Raw genomic sequence first — 20,223 nt, 5'->3', positions numbered from 1 at the left:
CCCTACCGAGCCAAATGTACGATTCCGAAAACTCCGATTTTACAAATGATTAAAGACTTATAATGCTTCAAGAGCTGGAATCTGACTGCCAAGGAAAGCTGAATCTGATTAGGGATTTCAATCCGAGAATAAGTTAGAGCTTTTTATAAATGGGCATTGGTGAGAGTTGACAGGCTTATCGCGCATAAGCCTTATTAAGTCGACATTGATGTGTAGGTCCTACTCACTTTTTAAATTGGCATCGATATTAAATTTATTCGAGTCCATTATCCCTCTAACGTTAGACAAGATCAGAAAAAGGTAAGTACTTCTCCTATAAGCACCTTATATTTCCACCCGCCATAATGTCTATTTCCATCGACACGGAATCGCCCTTCTATTTCCCCACCATCCTCTGGGAATCAGGTTCGATTTTCCTCAGCTATACCTTTTTAATTCTCTCTTACATCATTTCTGCGTATGTATTTTTGTAATATTATTCTTACTTTAAGAGCAAAAAAATCTCATACGCATTCTTACTCTAAGTTACTTCCGACATTTAGCTGTTATGTATTAAATTACTCTATGTGTAATACGTTGGTTAATATTTATTTATGATGCATCCAACTTTCATCGCCCTTTACCTTCTCATATCTAACATGTATTATTATCGAAAAATCGCTATGTTGTATTTAATTCTCCCCAGCTAGCAGCACCCACACTCCTCTCAACCTCGCCAATCATTTACAATCATAAATAAAATAATTTAATCTTTGCTATCTCTCTTTTGTATAGGTAGTTTGATGAATGATAAATATTTTAAAACTAATTTATTCTACTCAAGTAATTCTTTTCCCGAGCACACGTCTTTCATTATCATTTAACCCCATAAAACTGTTTCATGTCACGACTTTGCATTAGTAAACTAGTCGATTCACGTTTATTGCCAATTTACCATGGCTTGAGGTGTAATGGTTCAGAATTCTTCATTATGTGTTTCTTTTATTCGCTACGCTAGCGCAGTGCGAGTGTTTTGTTCCATTAATCAGGACATTGTTAGTCATCTAGTGCTTTGGTTATGGCCAAGTTTTTTCCACAAGTATTTCATGACTCGTCAATATTGAATGGCGAAACAATCGGATTATATCTTCAATTTTCCATTTTCTTGGATAAAAAGCGATATGAATCAGAGAAGCATCGTATTGAGACTAAGTGATAGAAAAAGCTTAGTGGTTTTGTGCTTATGCTTGTCGTAACACTTTGTTCGTGCGTATCATAACGTTGAAGAAGTAAGGCCATTGGTGAAGTGTGAAGTAGGGAACGTAAATGACTTTCATTCGTATGAAAATAGGTACTCCTCCGTAGAAATATGACTGATTTTTTCAAATAATTGTTATAGAAACGTTTTCAGTTACTTTCTCAATTGAATCTCAATGAAATGTATTGCTCCCTCTCATTGGTTTAGTGGTCATTTGGGTGGCGACTGTTTACTGGGGGATCATGGGAAATCTAAGGGTGGTATGAGGAGAAATATTTAGAGGGGGAAAGGTCATGCCATTTTCTTATTAATCTCCACGACAAATCCCAGAAGAGATAACACTTTTGTCTACCACATGGGGGGAGTGGGCTACACTTAGGGCATTGGTCTTCTAATCACGAATATACATTGACTGATTAATTAATTTAGACTGTAAATATATACTCTAAGGCAGGGGTTCCCAAATTTTTTTTACCCCGCCCCCCCCCCCCCCCCCGCTACACATATCAGCTTTCCATTTTGCTATACCCTATTTCCACGGTGCCGTACATACCAACTCCTACTTGCACAAGTACTTGTACTCGTACAATTATGTGCCTGCTTGATGCGGTGAGTAGGTAGATTTTTTTGTTCACTGTTGAATGCGGTAACGCAGAATGGAAAGATTACAATTATGAAAACTTAGAAAGAATTTATTTCAAAGATCTGAGGAAATTATTTTTGTAATTTTTTTATTTATTTGATTTGGGTGTCACGCCCCCCCTGGAATTCCTCCACGCCCCCCAGTTTGGGAACCCTTGCTCTAAGGAAACACATCGACCATATACATTGAGGTGATTACGTACTCTTTCTTAGTTAAACCTGTTCGATACCTCGAGGGAATTAAAAAACATTGCACACGATTTCGGGAAAAAATGCCACAAATATGAAGTATACAGAAGTATATAAGAAGCCAAGTATACATGATAACCGCATTATAGCACGTTGAATATAATCATTTCAATTTGATCAGTGTATGATGATGGGGTTGTAGGAAAATTGTTCGGGGAACTCGAGTGATATATGTATTTTTACGGGGAACAGAACTGTTGCGAATTGCGAAACCGTTGGGGTCGGGTTCAAAAATACTGCAATGACTTGCAAAATGATTACAATTGCTTTAGGCAGAGGAAATAGCTTTTGTTCACACTTCGCCATGTTAATTTTTGGATTATCTTATAAGATATACTCGATGGAATGTTTGATTGTGTATTCTTTGTACTTTTTAGATATCTAACTTTTATCCTCCTATTTACTCCTACAAGACTAGCTGAATGTGTCATATTTGTGATGTCCTCCAACGTCGTCAGATAGTGGCTCTACCTTAAATCGTCTGTCTTAAGGTCAATCTCATCTCGATGTAATTATTGATCTTTTCATACTCCGCTATAAGAAAATGAACCTACCAAACAGGAGCATTCCTTCCTCGTAACGCGAGAACCAGTCTTCTTCGTCCGGTCAACAGCCTTCAGGCTGGTGGAGAATAGCTCCTCACTCTTTTCGCCTACCTCCCTTTCCTCTTGAGTATGCTGTTTAACGTGCCACCCGATTCACATGTCATTTTATCCATCCCATATCTTCTCCATAAAATCCAAATGTCAGTAATAAGTGGTTAAATCGATTTTAAATGAATTCAAAGTGTATAAAGCCTTCAGATTGACTTCTCTGAACTGGTTTCTCTCATTGATGTCCGAGCTCCTGGTACGTCCACAGGTTCGCATTCCTCATTCAATGACGTACGTACCCAGTATTACCCTCGTCAGGCGTTTATCCGCCATTCCTCCCATATTTATTCTTTGCCTGATAATATTGATTCATTTTTTGATATGATTTCTAAGAAAAATGATCTATTATTATAATTTTATTAGGTATTTGAGGCCAAGTATTTTTATTTAGAATAATAAATTTAGTTTTTCATTCTTACATGAATCTTTCGTAAGTCGTGTCATCAATTTGTTCATAATGGAATTATTATTATTATCAAAATAATTTTAGAAAATAATTCCAAAGCAGGAATTGGTTTATGCTTGAATTGTAGGTTTACTGCTACTTGTATAATTTTATCATTCTTGCTTAAGGCCGTTTTACTCGGTGCAAGATTTTCTACAAACAAATGAACGTGAGAAAATATACTTGTCCGAAATAAATTAGAACAGGTTCTATTTTGCACTCGGTCATTTACCCCATTTTACACTTTACACGATGCAATTTGCCGCATGAAAGGGTACCACGAAAATTCAGATTTTAAACATTAATATTTTATTGCGTTGTGTCAATAAAAAATCTATCCCTGTAAGCCTAACCAAAATGGATATTTTTCTCTCCTAAAACTCATTGATGAAGCGTATCTTCTTTCATTATCAGATAAAGACCCGAAAATCTCCCATTATTCAAGAGTTTTCCTTCGGTTATTCTTCCATCCCATATTTTACTTATATGCTTGAATATTTTTACCATTTATTTTCCTGTATTTTTATCAACTTTTGAAAAACATTTAATAGTAGAAATGATGTATGAGAGCAAGTAAGTAACGAAGTGTATAAACAAGTCTTCCGCGCACGATAAATGGCATGTGCTTTTGGTTGCCTGTACTCTGTAATATCACGAGTAGTTTTTTGTTTAGTCATGTCTTTGTTTTTTTCCTATGGATTAATTCCTATATGAAGGCACGTAGTGAGTTACCAGAGTTATTGGTTTATTTCTTTTGACTTTAAAAGGAGATAATACTGAAGATTTGGGGATTGTGTGGGAGATGGAAGACCGCAAATCCATTGCCGCAACCGCAAGTTGCGGTAATGAAGTCCAGTATATTTATGCATCTTGAATATGTGTAGCATTGTGAACAGATGACATTAATTTGAAAAAAAGTGTATTTTGCTAATTTTTGTTGATTTTCATCCATCATTAGAATAGTTTACACAGTGTGACACTCTACAGGTGATTTATATCTGTGTAAACTTAGTAAATTTCCTAAACGCAGTATCCCTTCTCTATATCAATAGAAATTAACGTCAAGTAAATACCTCTATAAAGTGATATTTTTATAGCCAGGTGCATGTGAAAGACATTATTAAAAGTGAATATACGTTGTTAAAAATTTCAAACTGCACTTGTAAATCTTGAAACAAAGAGAAGTGACGGTAACGTGTCGTGTGAGGGCATTGTTGAGGAATTAATATGGAATTAAAACGAAATTAAGTGCTTTTTTTTCTCTAAAAATTGAAATATTGATAGTTGTTTTTTTTAGGAGTATGGCTATTCTAAATTAGAATTTTGATGTGTCGTCAATATCAGTATCTTTAGCAACGTTGTCGCGACATACTGATTTCCATGATAATTGAAAATCTCTGAATTCTTTTTAAGCCTGCCTCCATAAAATATGTTTGCTAATCAATATTCGTTATGTTTATACAAAATGCCTTTTTTATTGCATCCCTATCCGTGAATGACTAAATGCTTATTATATTTTACTCCAAGTAAAATATCGCTTATTAAAAATGTTCCAGATCGATATCATTGGTATGCCGTTTAATTTCGCTGCTACTCTTCTTCTTAACTAAGTTGCAAGCAATATTAATCTGCATAAAGGCATCCTTATTGTTTCTGCTTTGTTTTCTCTTGATTTGCGGTCTTAAACGTTAGTTTGATCTAACTGTAGACATCGTGATCGGATTCCTAAGTTCATGTTCTATTGTACATCTCTTATTCTTCTCTAGTTCATCTCTTATTCTTACAATAAGTGGATTTTTATAAACGATAAAGTCTAAAGTGTAATAGGATCACTACAAATCCTCAGAGTTTTTAAAGTTAAAATTTTAACGGCGATTGTTTTTTCATATTCGTCCGACAAAATTCTACTCTTGATATTTGTAATGCAATTCAGTAAATAAATATGAGTTCTTTAAATTACAATGAATTAATGTGCTATCAATTCCAAATTTATTTTTCTTGCATTTAATTTTTGAAAAATTAAACTTTTCTTAAAATTGTCATTTTTGACATCGAAACCTCTTTTTTTAGTATCTACAAGTTGCTAGTAAGCTTACCATTCAATGTTAACGGCTTTTGGGATACCCCGCCGGTTAATCCCAACTGCCACACACATAAGAACCTCCTTACGTTACTGATTGTTGAAAATTATTTGGAAATTTCCTTTATTTCTGTCTCTCAAAAATATGAATTTATCGATAATCTTTTTTACTTGGTGTCAAATTCCCCCTTCTCATCGATTTATTTTGCTCAGTGATAATCTGGTGGTGACCATGGTTATTATCTCCTTCGCCCTTATAGTCGAGGTGTTAATCTTTGGTCCCCTTGTCCAGGTTCGTATTCCTATCATCACCTTTACTGAAACTAGATTTAGCTGCTGCCTACGTTATTATTGTAACGTACAATCCCGTGTGCGAAGGCAACGCTATCATTCACACCCTAGCAACTCTTAAAACATGCCCAAAACTATCCATTGAGGATTTTCTCCGCCCTTGATTTGCTCGCTGAAATGATAAGAATAAGATGTATTAGTTAGACGTTAGGTGGAGGCTTCTATGTAACTTAAATGGCACTAGTTTTAATTAATTAGTTGCAATTAATTATCGGGAAATAGTGGAGAGTGAAGTTCTTCATTACAAATTTTTTCGTGGATTTTTAACTACAGAGTGTAAGTAACGTAGCTTATATTTATTATTCCCTATTTATAGAATTAAATATATACTTATATAATGATATCTTTGAAGTATAACTTCTATTAGAAGGAAAGGTATACACCTAAATCATGAACAGGCTACAGCTTATTATAATAAGCTTGCTTTTTGGTAAATAATATACCTCCGAATGAGGAGGATCCATGAGGAGTAGTTTTGTTGTGAGGATTTCGTTCGGATCCTCACGTTCTTCCATCTCTTTCTTTTTTGTAAACATCCAATTATTCTACTAATGGATTTTCCTCTTTTGTCGCTTCACAATATCATGAAATACACTCAGTGTATTAGTATAATAAGACCGGATAAAATGGAAGGCTTTTGCAGACCAATCTAAGGATTTTGACCCTAGGAAAAGAGGATTTAACCTTGGCGCATAGTGCACGAACCTCATCTTCTGCTTTTTTATATTCGCTTAGACGTCAATCCTTCTCATGGTTCAGATAGAGTTATAGAAAGGACCTTGTTTGAAGTTATCATTTCATTTTTTTACTATATTTCTATTTGGGTATTCATCCTCGAAGTATAACCTTGTGTGACAAGAGTCAGTCAAAACCGTGGTGTATGAAGGTGTGTACTGCTGCTTGTAATTAGATAATATAAAAATGTTTTTTTTTGTGTGTTACTCTCCGGGAATTCATTTGTGGTATTTTGAATTCTTACCCTCAATTCTCTCCTCCCGATTTTTTCGGCGGAAGTGGAATTGGTCTGATTGGCACTATTATCAATTTACCATGTACATTGTACATTGCGATTCAACTAAGGTGAGCGAGGTCACTTAAGGGATATGCAGTTGCAGTTGCAGCTGTGCAGCTGAGCCGGCATTAAGCACCGCAGTATGTTCGGCCTAGCAACGAATTGTAAGCTTCTTATCAACCACTTTCCTAATTGATATCGTAGCCTTTCGCCCGTAATGCACTGACAGTTATTTTTTAATGCATCAAATTAGCAATTAGTCCCGCTGGTCCTACTAGTAGTAGTATAGTAGTCCCAATTTAACTCCTTCCCCGTTCTATTTCACCACCACTCATTGTTAGTTGAGTGGGCGACATCATCTTGAGGACGGCGCGCGGTCGGCCGTTGTCTACCCATCAGGGAGGTCGTAACAAACACGTGACTTCTGCGCATATGTTCACCACGCGGATTCGATCTTTCTTGATCAAGAATTCAGGCTGAGCGGACGGGCGAGGTTCTTGCAGGACTTGGCTTTACGGAATTCTCGAAGTGTTTTCTTGCGATTAGCTTAGTCAAGGATAGACCTCGAATAGTAAAGACGATTATGTACTACTGCTTTCAGCATAATTTTCATAGCGTTTAATTATATATTTTGACAATTTTTCTACTACGCGAATGCAGTCTTCCTGGAATTCCTACCTCAGATTCTCCGTGTTCAACTTCGCCGGAGGCGGAAATTTTTTATTGTCTTAGTGAACGTGGATCTCTGGAGTGGTCTATTGTTAGAACACTAGTAATCTTTATCTCATAATTAGTTCTTGTTGCTTGTTACCGAACCTAATAGTGATTGTTTATGATCGTCATCTTGTCGCGGAAAATGTTCCAAGTTATTTTTTTAGCTGTAATTCCCTCTTGGATGTTTATTGGCCCATGATGACCTGCAATGTCCGTATCTTAATAATTTCCGCTACAAATTTTGTATTCTTATCCTTTATTGTTCTTTATCCAGACAAACCGAGTGGATGGACGAGGTTGGAGTAGGACTACATTTGGTATTATTGGCATTATTCTAGAAGTTTATTCTTGAGTGACAAGAGTCCGACTAAACCGGGGTTAATGAAGGTAAGTGTCACTGCTTGCAATAAGATTATCTGAAAATGAAGTTTTATAATGTTCTATTTTCATGAAATTCATTTGTGATATTTTGAATACTAACCATAAATTTTCTATACCCGATAGTTTAGGTGGAAATGGAAATGGCCTATCGAAATGACCAATTTATGGCTGCAGTGCTTGGGTATTGGGTTTAATCGACGATTCTGTTTTGGTAATGAGTGAACTAAAATTTTGCTGCCGTAGTGAACGCTATTAATTTCCACATTTCAAAATTTATTTTATTGGTTCCTCCAAGAATCCATCGCATTCTACGTTTTGCGCTTTACAAAGTCCAATTGTTTTTTTTTGCACTTAAATTTCTTCTGAAGTGTAACTGACTTATGTGGGCTCGAAATATTCAGAAATATTCCCAGCTAGTAACAAGGAATATATCTGCTGGAAATTTGTTAATTTCTATTGGCTTCGAATCCCATGTACTCAGTACTCCAACAAAATCGTCTTACTAAATAATCCATCATTCCTAATTTATCAGTTTGTTGGCTTTCTAAAAATATCCGAAAATTGTCGTGATTTCATTCGACTTCCCTTGTAGGTGAATCATTTCCCATTAAGGGAGCGAGAAAAACTCTGGTTTTCGCGGTAATTTTTTATGCGATTCATTCTACCAAGATATAATACCTCCATGGATAAACAAGCTCGCTCTTCGTATCAGGTGCTATTTTTCGAGCATGCATTTACTTCTTGCAGGATCAAGTTTTTACGAACATGGAAGTAGAAATTAAAAATATTATAAATAGTATCTAACTGCTCCTGGGCAGCAACGGCAATTGCCAATGCTGGTTTCTATTCACTCCAACTGAATATTTGTTGTCGATATAAGCAGTGATCTCAAAGTGGAAGCCTTAAGGTCTCCTAATTTATTGGCCGATATTCTACTGTGTGATTAATAGAAATGCTGTGTTGAAAATGGAGGCCTTAACTATAGAGTGCTTAATTTGCATGCTGGAAGCCTCGGGCATTTCCTACCTGCACTTAGTGCTCGTCAGGTTAAAACTCAGGCGTAGATACTCTAGGAAGTCTGAGAAAAACGCAGTTTGTTAAATTAGAGCAATTTTCATAGAGCCTTATTTCTAAATAATTATTTTAAAGCGGTACCTCTAAATGACTTCATCTGAGAAACGACGTTTCCTATTGAGTTGAGCGTAATGGAACGGATAAGGGAGAACGCGGTTGCAAAACTGGTGGATCATTATATCTAACGGAAAACAAACATCGTGACTAGATGATAATTTCTCGAATCAATCTCGTATCCCCCAGGAAATGGCACCGGCCATTCCTTCACAAGATTATAAAACGGATCTGCTCTGTTACTAGCGTGGGGAAGGAGAGGGCCCTCGTAAATCCCGGAAAAAATTATAAAATAAAAATTATTAAGTGTGCTTTGCAATTTTATTTTTTATGCCACTAGATCAACAAACAGTATTTAAAGGCAATTAGAGAATATCTAAACTGCCATTTATCTGAGGTGACGCATTATCGCTCAGAGGTATTGCATACCACCGAGGCATCGCGGAAATTCCAAGCCTCCCCAGAAAATAATGACTATCTGTAAAAATAATAAAAGATGAAATATTCGTATTATAATGAATATATACGCGTGAAGACTGTAAAATTAATATGAGATTTACGCGTATCTTTTTCGTTTCAGATGAATTACCAAGCCACGGTCAACGAGACAGTTATCGAAAGTTCATCTGCCATGAAGAAATGAAGACTTCTCGATCAAATGGAGTACGCCAGATAATTTCATCCGCTCGTCTCCATCTTCTGTCGACATCCGTGTGGTTTCTCCAATTGGTGATTAGTGAAAATTTGCTTTAAAGCTAAGCTTACATAAAAGCTTATATGAGGCAAACATGAATCAAGAAATCAAGACTATGCAACTTGTGCGATGTAACCATAAAATAAACATTCTGGATCAACATTTTTGAAGCAGCCTAACCTGCTAGCAGTTAAAGTAAGTTTGAAATTTTGAAATTTTCATTGCAAATAAAATTTAACAAAGGCAATTTAGCGTTACATTGATCTAATTGTTGAAAGCAAGTTTTGCCGTATTTCGTTTTCTGCTTGAAAACAATATTTGCGTCGAATTAACTTTCAGATACGGTCAGATTAAAAAAATATTACCTCATACAGTTATTGAATACAAATTTTTATCTTTTTTGGCTTTTGCTCAGTAGATATAGTTGTAATGCTGTGGGCAGGGGCGCAGCTAGGAATCAAATCTAGGGGGTTTTAGGCACAACTAATACTGAAGGATCTGGGGGTATGGGATACCCGCCAGAGTAAGCGGGAACCATCCCCCATAAAATCCCCCCCCCCAGAAATAAGATCAATGATTCAAAATGGTGAGTTTTATGGCTGAGTAAATATTTGATGTTTTTTTTTGTGAGCCATCCGCCCCCCTAATATTAATAGTAAAATTTGTCGCATTAAAATATTTTTATAAAACAAATTTCTCTGAGCTCTAAGGGGGACTTTATCCCCCTAAACTCCTCCCCCTCGCTACGCCACTGGCTGTGGGTAGCACTGTTTACAAATTATGGCTTTCAAATCAATTCAGCAATCTGAATCAGTATATATGGGACTGAAATATGTTTTATTTATGTCACTGGTAATTCAAGATACCGTATTTTATTCGAGGTGGTTTCTGCTTGTTTATGATGCACGGATGTATCCTTAAATTTTTATGAAAAAATGTATAGTTAAATATTCCAAAAAGTCATACTTACAGTTGACTAGGAATGATTTCAATCTTTACCATGATTTCATTTGTGTTACTTTCTTTTAGATCCATTGGGTTCAACTGATCATGATCACTTGAGAGGAACGGTTGGGTATCGGTTGATCAATAACCATGAAGTAATGGAGACTTCAAAAGAACGTACTATGCATTGGATACATTAATGCAATTGCAACTATGAGCCAACCATTTCTTAGAGATTGCTCCATTCAGCGAATGAAGAGAGGGAGGAGGTCAGGTGAGGATTTACTTATCTCCATACTTGTCATCATGTGGGATATGCCGCGTAAGCAACTACGGCCCATCACTTTTGCAAATAATTTAAGTGGGTAGTTTTGAAATCGCTATTTCTTTATGTAGTTAGTTTGGAGTTTTACAGCTTGTTTGAAAGCTTTGCTGCATTTACCTTTCTGCTCGAATGAGATCTTCACTCGCGCCTAACGTATCGCTTACTGCACAATTCTCTGCCACTGACTAAGCCAAATTCCATACATACTCCATCAGCAGCATTATTTATTATTTTTTTTTTTTAACTTCGGATGGCAGGGGAAACTAAGGTCTAGGGATTTTGTACCGATCTCATCGGGGAAAGGGCTCTTGTAGATCTTTCATGGTTTTTTTCGCAGCTAAAGCTATATTATAAATGCTTTTCATTACATTCTTTAACCACTGAATATATTCAAAACTTTAGCCCCAGAATATTCGACATGAATCACTTTATCACATACCTTTGCCGATGCATCCTTCGACCCTCGGTCCAGTATTATCGTCGGTACTCACATCTTTTAATCTGATTTCAAGTAAATTTCATTCATTTCATGTTCTACGCTTTCCTTTCAATGCTCATATTTCCTTAAAATGGGATGATATTAATGCAATGATTTGTATCATTCATTACTATTTATAACCATTTTCGTCTCCTTGGGAGAGATATTTATTCCTTATCATTACGTATACTTTATTTACGTTAGGAATGATGGAGTCAATTGTTTTCTTATGGCCCTATTTTATATCTCTTTATTTCACCCTTTGTGCATAAATACCTGACATCATTCATAGATTAATATGTGCGATGGCATCTAATAATAGACTTAACACGGAGGATCGTCCCTGCGGCCGCGGGTGGTATGTGGACCCCACTGCTATAGGTCATAAATAATGTGATAGTTTCTTGAATGAAAATACGTCCTGAAAGTGTGTATTCTGAAGGTAAATACACCAACTACGCTGAAATTTTGGAATAATTCTAGCACATATTTGTATCCCACGTAGTTTTGATAGTTTGTAAACATGACCCGTGGGCTTGAAAAAGTTGCCAATCCTTGGATTACTAGAAATGGTTTTCAAGTAGCTACAGTTACATTTTTTATCAAATATGAATCTATCTATTTTTTCTCATTTTTACATTCTATTCTTGAAAATGATCTGTACAATCAGTTATTTTGATGCTGTTTCTGTATCATGGAATTTTTTAGTTTATTTTTTTAGGAGTCAGATTTAATTTTTAATATTAATATTTACTTTTTATCCCACTAAAACATTCCTAATATATTCTATTATCACTTTATATTTCTACCTTCTATCATACTTTAATCGACTAGTGTTTCCTTGCTAAAAATAGTCATGAGCCGGCAGCATTGTTATGTGCTTCGAAGTATTCCTAACTTAAGTCTGTTGTACACACTCTCAAAGCTTAAGGCTGGTTAATATAAATCAGTTTCCTTTTAGTGGTGCGTGTATTTTGTACCAGGTGAGTCATTAAATCCCCAGAAGGAATTCATTTTAGAACAAAAAAGAAACAAAGTGCTTTTCCACGAACTGTTTGATGCTGTCGATTATTCTCGATGGCTATAGCGCTATTCTCGAGGCAAAAAAGAATGATGACGCTATAGCCGTCGAAACTAGTCGCCAGGATCATAAAGTTTGTGGAGCTGTTCTGTGTTTCTTTTTTGTTCTACCATGAATGTCTCCTCGTTCCACGAAGTCACGCCAAAATCAGTTGATTTCATTCCCCAGAAGGAATTTTCGAAGCTAATATTTTTTAGCTTTCTTCCACAGCAGATGGTTTAGATGTGTGTCAAACTAATTTAATTCAGTTTTCCTCCCTTAAAGTTATCGAATATTATCAGGTGGGTGTCATTAGTTTCCTTTCTACAGTATCCCTTACTCCGCCTTTTTGTGGATTTCGAGCGTTTCTTTCCCAACTCATAATTTCATCCGCGTTGACATCTTCCTTCTTAAGATTTGCTGGAACTTATCTGCCTCGAAAATGTTTTCTTTTCGCAAATATGTAACAATTCACTCAGCCATATGTTTGAACTCAAGTTTATAGTTAATTTCATCGGTTCTGTAAGCGTATATCATTTATCCAGGTGCTAGATGCAGGATTCCACCCATTACTTCCAGCTTAACTCAATGTCTAAATTTTTTTCTCTCCAGAGTTCTCTTCGGAGTACTCCTGAAATGTCTTCAAGCTGATCTCAAACTAATTTTTCCATTACTCCGTTACCTGAGTTGTAAAATGTGAGGTAAAGATTCATTTAGGGTTTCGTATATCCAACATGCTACTTGATAAATTTTCTTGATATTCTAGACGTTCCACAATTTTCACACGGTCTCTCTCCTCAACGGACGTATTCATATTCTCTAAGGAGGCTTTCTGCACGTTATTTCAAAGATAATTCTCCTAAAATCGTCAGGATTCTTCGAATTACTATTTGCGTAAAACTTCTACGTATGGCTAATTCTAGTTTTCACCAAATTTCAGTTATTTTATTTACCTATGGCTATTTTCCCGTTTATATTTCTCGACTTGCCCCAAATACACATCTCGAAGCCTCCGTGAGGTTCCATCACCTTCGGCGTTTCTTCAGTTAAATTAATGCTCACACCTTCCCTTTTTTATGGTTACCCCTCGGTGTTATCCTTATGCATATCGCTCTTGCAACGTGATTTGTTTACCTTCCTTGGTCTCTCAGATTTTATGTCCAAATGATCTTCTGTGTCCTCCTCGAAAACCAGGTTCTTAAGGTGTTTCATTTTCGCTTGGATCTTCCATCGGCCGGTGATTCTGATGTGTAATACCGTAGATTAAATTGTTGACAGATCATGACTTACACATTATTTTTTTCCGATTACAGTAGCTTCTCATTTTCTTCCTATTTGTTCCATGAATAAAGTAGCGCACTTGATACTTGTTGCGAATGGCGTCGATTATGAGCGCACGGCATACCGTGTTTCGTCAATTCCACGTACAACTCACAGCTGCCGAGGTTGGTGAATGATTGGTCTCCTTTAATCGTTCTTTGGAGTCGTACACCAGCCACCGTTTCTCTTTCTCTCGTTGTGCAATGCTGCTGTGACAGTATTAGTATGATTTTTTATTTCATGCCTTGATTATTCTCTTGTGGTTATTTGATCACTTACGTCATAAATATTTTGTGTTGCTTATTCATCCGCAAGTCTCTTATGTGCATGATTCCGATCTCAAAACTGGGATTCCATATCATCCTTCTACCAGGGCCGGAATATGTTCGTTGTCTGGGGGATGGGGGCGAGGAGGAGGCGGTCCACTACTTTCCACGGTCCCTTGGTAGTATGCAATCCCTCTCAGCTATAATGTGAATGTTTACAGAAAATTGGCCTTTAGATATCCCCCAACTGTCATTAAGCATTTTCGAGCTGGTGCAATTAAAATTTGCATTGGAGAGCCGCCTTAGTGATTGCCACCTTTCATATTTTTCCTGGAATTACTAGGGAGAAGGGGTCGCTCCCCATAATCCGCCACTCCCTTCCACCTCGCTCTCCTATTCTTTTACATTTCCTCGGTGATATTTGCCGCTAAATGCCTTATCCATTTTGGATTTTCATCTCTTCACTTCAACTGCATTTCTTACAGAAATATCTTTATACTTATTTCTCATACCGCTGAATCTTGGACCCATTTCCTTGAGTTGTGGCCTATCATCATTCTACACACAGTCTACTTTTCCATAGCTCGAGATTTTTCGTTACCGACAAGATACTTATTCCAAGTTTCTGCAGTACTCTTGATTCTCCGTTTTATTCCGTATTTTATTCTTCTTTAATATATTTTCCCTTCTTTTGAGTTTGCATTACTCTATGACCTTCTATTTTTTAACAATACTCTAATGGTAAGACTAAATTTTGATTCCTGGCTTTTTTCGGAACTTGTCTTCTTCTTAGAACTTTGTTTGCGTCTTTTTATAGTTTACTTATACTTTCTCTAGCTTTCCTCCTTCAATTGTTTTTTACTACTAGCCTCGTAATTTTTTTTCTAGATTGCCATCTGCAGTTCCTGCTGCCTTCTTTCGTTAGCTCTATATGAAACAAATGACTTTGCTCGCAGTAACGCGCACAAGTACAAAGCTAAATACACCAAGGAGGAAATTCGCCATGAAAATAAATTATTTGGCTTAGCCGGAATTCGAACCCGGATCTCCCTTTGCTACCAGTAACACCACCAACCCATCTTCTTTTGAGATTCGCCGTGGAGGAAGATGACTTGGTAATTTTTCTGGTGGCATACCTGACCGGCTGAGCCAAATGACTTTTTTTCTTGGCGAATTCCATAATTGGTGTTCATGACCTCTTTCAAGTTTTTTTTCTGATACTCATTAATTAATATTAGCCATTGATTTTTCACCTTTCCGTTCAGTTCCGTGAGAGTTTTAAATGGTTTTTTATTATCATTTAAGTAAGGTTGATGTATGTCGCCTTCCATGGCGGCGAGGTGAAGTCCTCACATAGGTTGGTTGTCCCTATCGAGGGCATGGTTGTTTTTGATCGTCCATTATAGTCGTTCGTTGTATTCCTCCGATTGCAAGGCTTTCACTGCATTGTTTTTGGAATGGTTGATTGATAAATAAATATATCACCAGGGAAGCCTTTGCATTTTTCACTTGGTTCATAAATATCTGCTTCTTCACTTAAGTGTATTAAAATAAAATATTGTCCTCTGGAATTTCCCGCGTATATTTTCTTACGTTAAAATATTTAAACAATGTGCTTCGTTTAGTGACTCACTGCTGGTCACTTAGTCATAGGAAAATACGGCGAAAAGAATAAATGCCTCCCTCTCAATACTGCCCTTTAAATTTTCTTGTATGTATGAAAATAAATATCACTCACAGATGTAACTGTTCATTTATTTGTTTGAACCACCTGTGAAGGCTCATGATCTCCAATCTAGTCATAAAGTAAAAATATCCATGTTCTTCCTTTTTACGCGTGGATTTTTTAATTAGCTTCCTGTTTGGGGTACTTTATTTATTTGCTTTGAAAGAGTTGCATTAATTGTAACGTCGTATCTTTGGTAGACCAATGAAGCATTAGTGACCAGCTCAGAATGGGATTGTTAAAATGAAAAAATACATCTAAGTCTTATTCATCATTGACTTCAGGCACGGAATCGTCAACGAGTGAAGCTGTGGTAGTAGCCGACTTGAGAGAGGTGATGAAATGTGACGAGGAGAAACAGGAACTAAAATTTATAAAAGGAGCGTACCAAGTATTAAAGTTAGCATTAGATATATGAAGTGATAAATTTTTGCAGCATCTTTAACAGAAAGAAGGCAATATTTTGAGGGACATTTTTTTTCAGCGATTGAAATCTATTGTATTCACTCACATTTTCATAGTAACGCGGGGAAATTTTAAGTCCAACGTCAACGAATTCAATTTCCGGCGCTTAGTGCGTATTTTTATGTTTCCGGCAAAATTAAAGCTTCTGCCATGTATAGATGAAAATTATAAGTTGCTGCCGATTTTGGAGTACTTTTCACGGAAAGTGAAGCCAACTGCCATCTATTGCTCAGTTTTGACAGCAAATTATCCGCGGCGTGGCCGATCGAATGTGAGGTTACATGTATTTATTTATAAATACATTTTCAAATTGTACTCAAGCAAATAATTTCTACCTTTTTCCATCTGCTTTGAAAAAAGTGCCTTTATTTTATCACGGTAATATTAGCTAAGAATGATAAATATCCACTTTGTTGCTTTTAGAAATGCCACGTTTTTCATTTGGATTTTCATTATTTTTCATCAACCTCGGTGAAATGGAGAAGTTCTTCTGGTTCTTCCTTTACCATGTTTCACCATAATTAGTGTGACTTCATGGAAGTATCTTACAGTGGCGCATCGAGGGGGGGGGGTTTGGGGGATAATCCTCCCCCCCCCCCAGAGCACAGAGAAATGTTTAAGTTTAATCCATTTTACTTAATTGGATTGATATTACTAACAGAATAGTGTAATAATTAATAAAATATCCCTCAGAAAAACGTAAAACTCACCATTTTGAACCATTTATCTTATAGTTCCGCAATTTATCTTATAGTTCCCAAAAACTCCAGCACCTACCGCTTATCCTGGTGGGTATTCCATACCCCCACACACCCCGGTATTAGTTGCACCTAAACCCCCCTTGCAGCCTTAATTCCTAGCTGCGCCCCTGGTATCTAATATTGATATATTGTACTCTTCCATAGTCCTTTTTACAAATATTCATACATTACATTGTTTCATCAGTTTCACGAGTCCACCTGCGAGCACTTATTCACGAAGTATTATATACGGCGTCATAAATATATTATCTACGGTGTAGATCAAGGGGCAATGCAGGATTTTTTCTGGTGGGCACAAGGGTCTGACAGGCAAACGGTTTTCTCATATTAGATATTAAAAACAACATAAAACTATTACTGTACGAAATATTCTCTTTACTTTAATATCAAATTTATTATATAAAATTAAGTGATTGAGGCTCTGTGATACACAAAACAAAATGAAAGTTATGATAACCGTATTAAAAATCTTGTCTATTTTTTAAGCGTCTGGGGGGGGGGGGGGCATGTGCCCCCGTACCCCCCCGAAATCTGACTATGGTGTAGATGTTTATTTAAATACTTAAAAATGATTTGTATGTTTTCATTGATTTTGGCTTGATTGTAGCTGAGAATGCTCCTGCGCAGTAAAACCGGTTTCACCACCAATAAAAAGTACATTAATCCATATATATATATAACCATTTTTGTCCAATTAATGGCTCGCATTCACTGTGCTCCAGCCTTAATTTTGCTAAATTTTTATTCTTTTCCATAGAATGGACAACTTTACATTTTTTTAAACCGTCAATCGTGACATAATTTAAATGATTTTGTGACTTTTTTTTTCTTTTTGAGAACATCCTATTTCTCTAGGTATGTGTGAAAGGAAAATTGTATTCCCTGTCGTATTACTAGAGCGACTGTTTGTATCATTGGCGTCTTTCCTCTGTCATCCACTGGTAAGGTTTTTCATGCTGTATTGTGCTATCATACTTCAATTATTGCATGTGTCTGTAAGATATTTTCTCGGTGTTCTCAGTCTTTCATGACATAAAGCATTTAATTCTGCTGTTTGTAGAGAGCGGACAAATCTCCATAATTTTTCCGAAATCTTCGCCGAAAAAGCCGCAATAATTTGGGAAGAAAGTCTCTCAAAAGTCTATCAGTATTTTGTCCGAGAATTGCTAAATTCAAATTTATTGTTCGAAAAAAAATAGCTCAGGTTCTTCAGATTTTGAGGTTATTATGAACTTGACGAAAGGAAAAAACCCCAAATTACTATTTTTCAAATTATAAAAAATGTAAATAGGGTAACTATATGAAAGAGATAACATTTGACGTAAATGCTTCCTTTAACCTTTGAGAGTGAATACACGCATCTTTTGGCCTATTTTTATTGCTAATGCTAATTTTAACTACTAAACATCAGCTTTCTGATCTATCACACTTATCACCTCGCGCGGAGGCGAATTATCTACACTATTCCTTTTAGCTGCTTCGACTTTTTGCCTGCAAACTTAGTTGCGGAAAAAGGAAAGATTGTTGTTTCTTCGCGACTCTGAAATGGACTAAACGAGGGGCTTTGGCCATTTCCTTAGTATATCTCACGTTCAGAATCACGTCCTGGGCCATTTCATATGGAGTGATTGGATTTGCGGGTGTGCAGTGTGCTGAGCATAGGTTATCACGATACCAAATATTTATTTAAGCGAAACGATAAAATGATTAGTCCAAGATAAGTAGGTATTTTTTCTAATCGAAAAAAGTCCTGGCACTCCCAAAAAGTCTCTTGCGAAAGTTATTGCAAATGTTTATTTTATGCAATTAGTGAATATTTATATTTTAAAACTCGAATGCCCCACTTGTAGAAAAATTCGAAGGACATTTTTCCCGCTCAATGGTCACTCGCCATGAAAATTCTGAAAAATCCACTAATTTGTCCCTCAAAAACTCGAAGGCGACTCATTCAATGTTTTGAAATTGCATGTACAGATGTCTGAATTGTAACAGCTTGGAATTTGAATCAAAAGAATTTTATTAATTAGAGCTTTGCCGCCACTCCAGAATTAGAGGAAACAGTGTCATTGAGCATGAAACCCGCGCGGGTAGACATATCGCGCGACTCAGCCATTATTATCCACGCATTTGTTTTGATTTCACGAAGCTCTGCAGGCGGGCGGCCGTCCGCGTCCTTTGATTGAAACAGGCAAGGGTTTGCCATAAAATATCGTAATATACCTGTTCGCGAGTATCATTACCATTTTTATTCCGTCCACGAGCGTTTGTTGATTTAGTGCAACGCTATGTCGGCTAAGGTGTGGATGGATGTCAAATACTTGAAATTTTAAAATTATATATTGGAATTCGAATTAAAAAATAGAATCCAAAATCCTTTAAGAGTTTTTCTTACAATTTACAAGTATATTTCTTTAAATCAAATAGTAACTATTTGATACTGCATATTTCAGATGAGCCCCGGGTTTTAGAGCAGCAGTCATATCTCACCTAATTCGATGCATTGGCCGGCTTTGCAGGTAAGTTTGCAGGAATCAGCCTACATTATCGTCACAATTGTAATTGTTCTAAAGTTACGCACTAGAAGCAGAGGAATTTATTGCAGATGTTTTGTTTCATTTAGAACCACATTAATTGCTAAAATTGTTGAGAACTGTAAATTATTGTGGAATAAAGTACACAATAGGTTGAGATTTATTTATTTCTTTGAAGTGTTATGGTAAGATATCGATTTTTCCATTTTTTCCCATAACTTTTGACACCTTGGACAAAATGAGAATCATGGTGGCAGACCTTTACTAGCATAAGGCATTTGCATGCAAACATGACACCCTACATGGTCCATAGAAGATAAATTGTTTCATCAGTTTCATTCATACATCACTATGACCACTTTGAATGCAAGGGATAAAGTAATACAGTGGAAAGGTATAAAAATAGAGTCTGAATATGTATATCATTAAGTACCAACATGAAACCCAAATTGCACTAATAATAACACATCAATTTAGAGGCAAAAATAGAATTCAATGCAAAGAATAGAACAAGTCTTTGTGGCATTAATAAACCATAAAAATAATGAGTGTAAACATTAGAGCTCACAGGAGAAATGAGCGGAGGGAACCCGGAAAACACAGCACTTGTATTACGTCTGTGTTACATCAATAATAAATGGAAAAGATGTGACCAAATACATAAGTGTAGGATGAAATACGATTGTATTACTTCTGTATATTTGACGTATAAGTGCTTCAAAAGTCCCACAAGGTACATATATGTATATGTGTGCATTAC

General features: G+C 36.3%; 1 long non-coding RNA gene across 1 annotated transcript; it reads left to right on the top strand.

Annotated features, from left to right (window-relative positions):
* The first annotated feature begins 7,578 nt into the window (after positions 1–7,578).
* LOC124158284 lies at positions 7,579–19,631 on the top strand. Its single transcript, XR_006864759.1, has 4 exons — positions 7,579–7,770; positions 9,473–9,781; positions 10,616–10,805; positions 19,383–19,631. It is a non-coding gene; the product is annotated as an uncharacterized LOC124158284 (long non-coding RNA).
* The last annotated feature ends 592 nt before the right edge of the window (positions 19,632–20,223 follow it).

This window comes from Ischnura elegans, chromosome 1 (genome assembly GCF_921293095.1).
Source record: "Ischnura elegans chromosome 1, ioIscEleg1.1, whole genome shotgun sequence".
NCBI lineage: Eukaryota > Metazoa > Arthropoda > Insecta > Odonata > Coenagrionidae > Ischnura > Ischnura elegans.
This window is presented reverse-complemented; position numbering and strand designations above follow the sequence as displayed.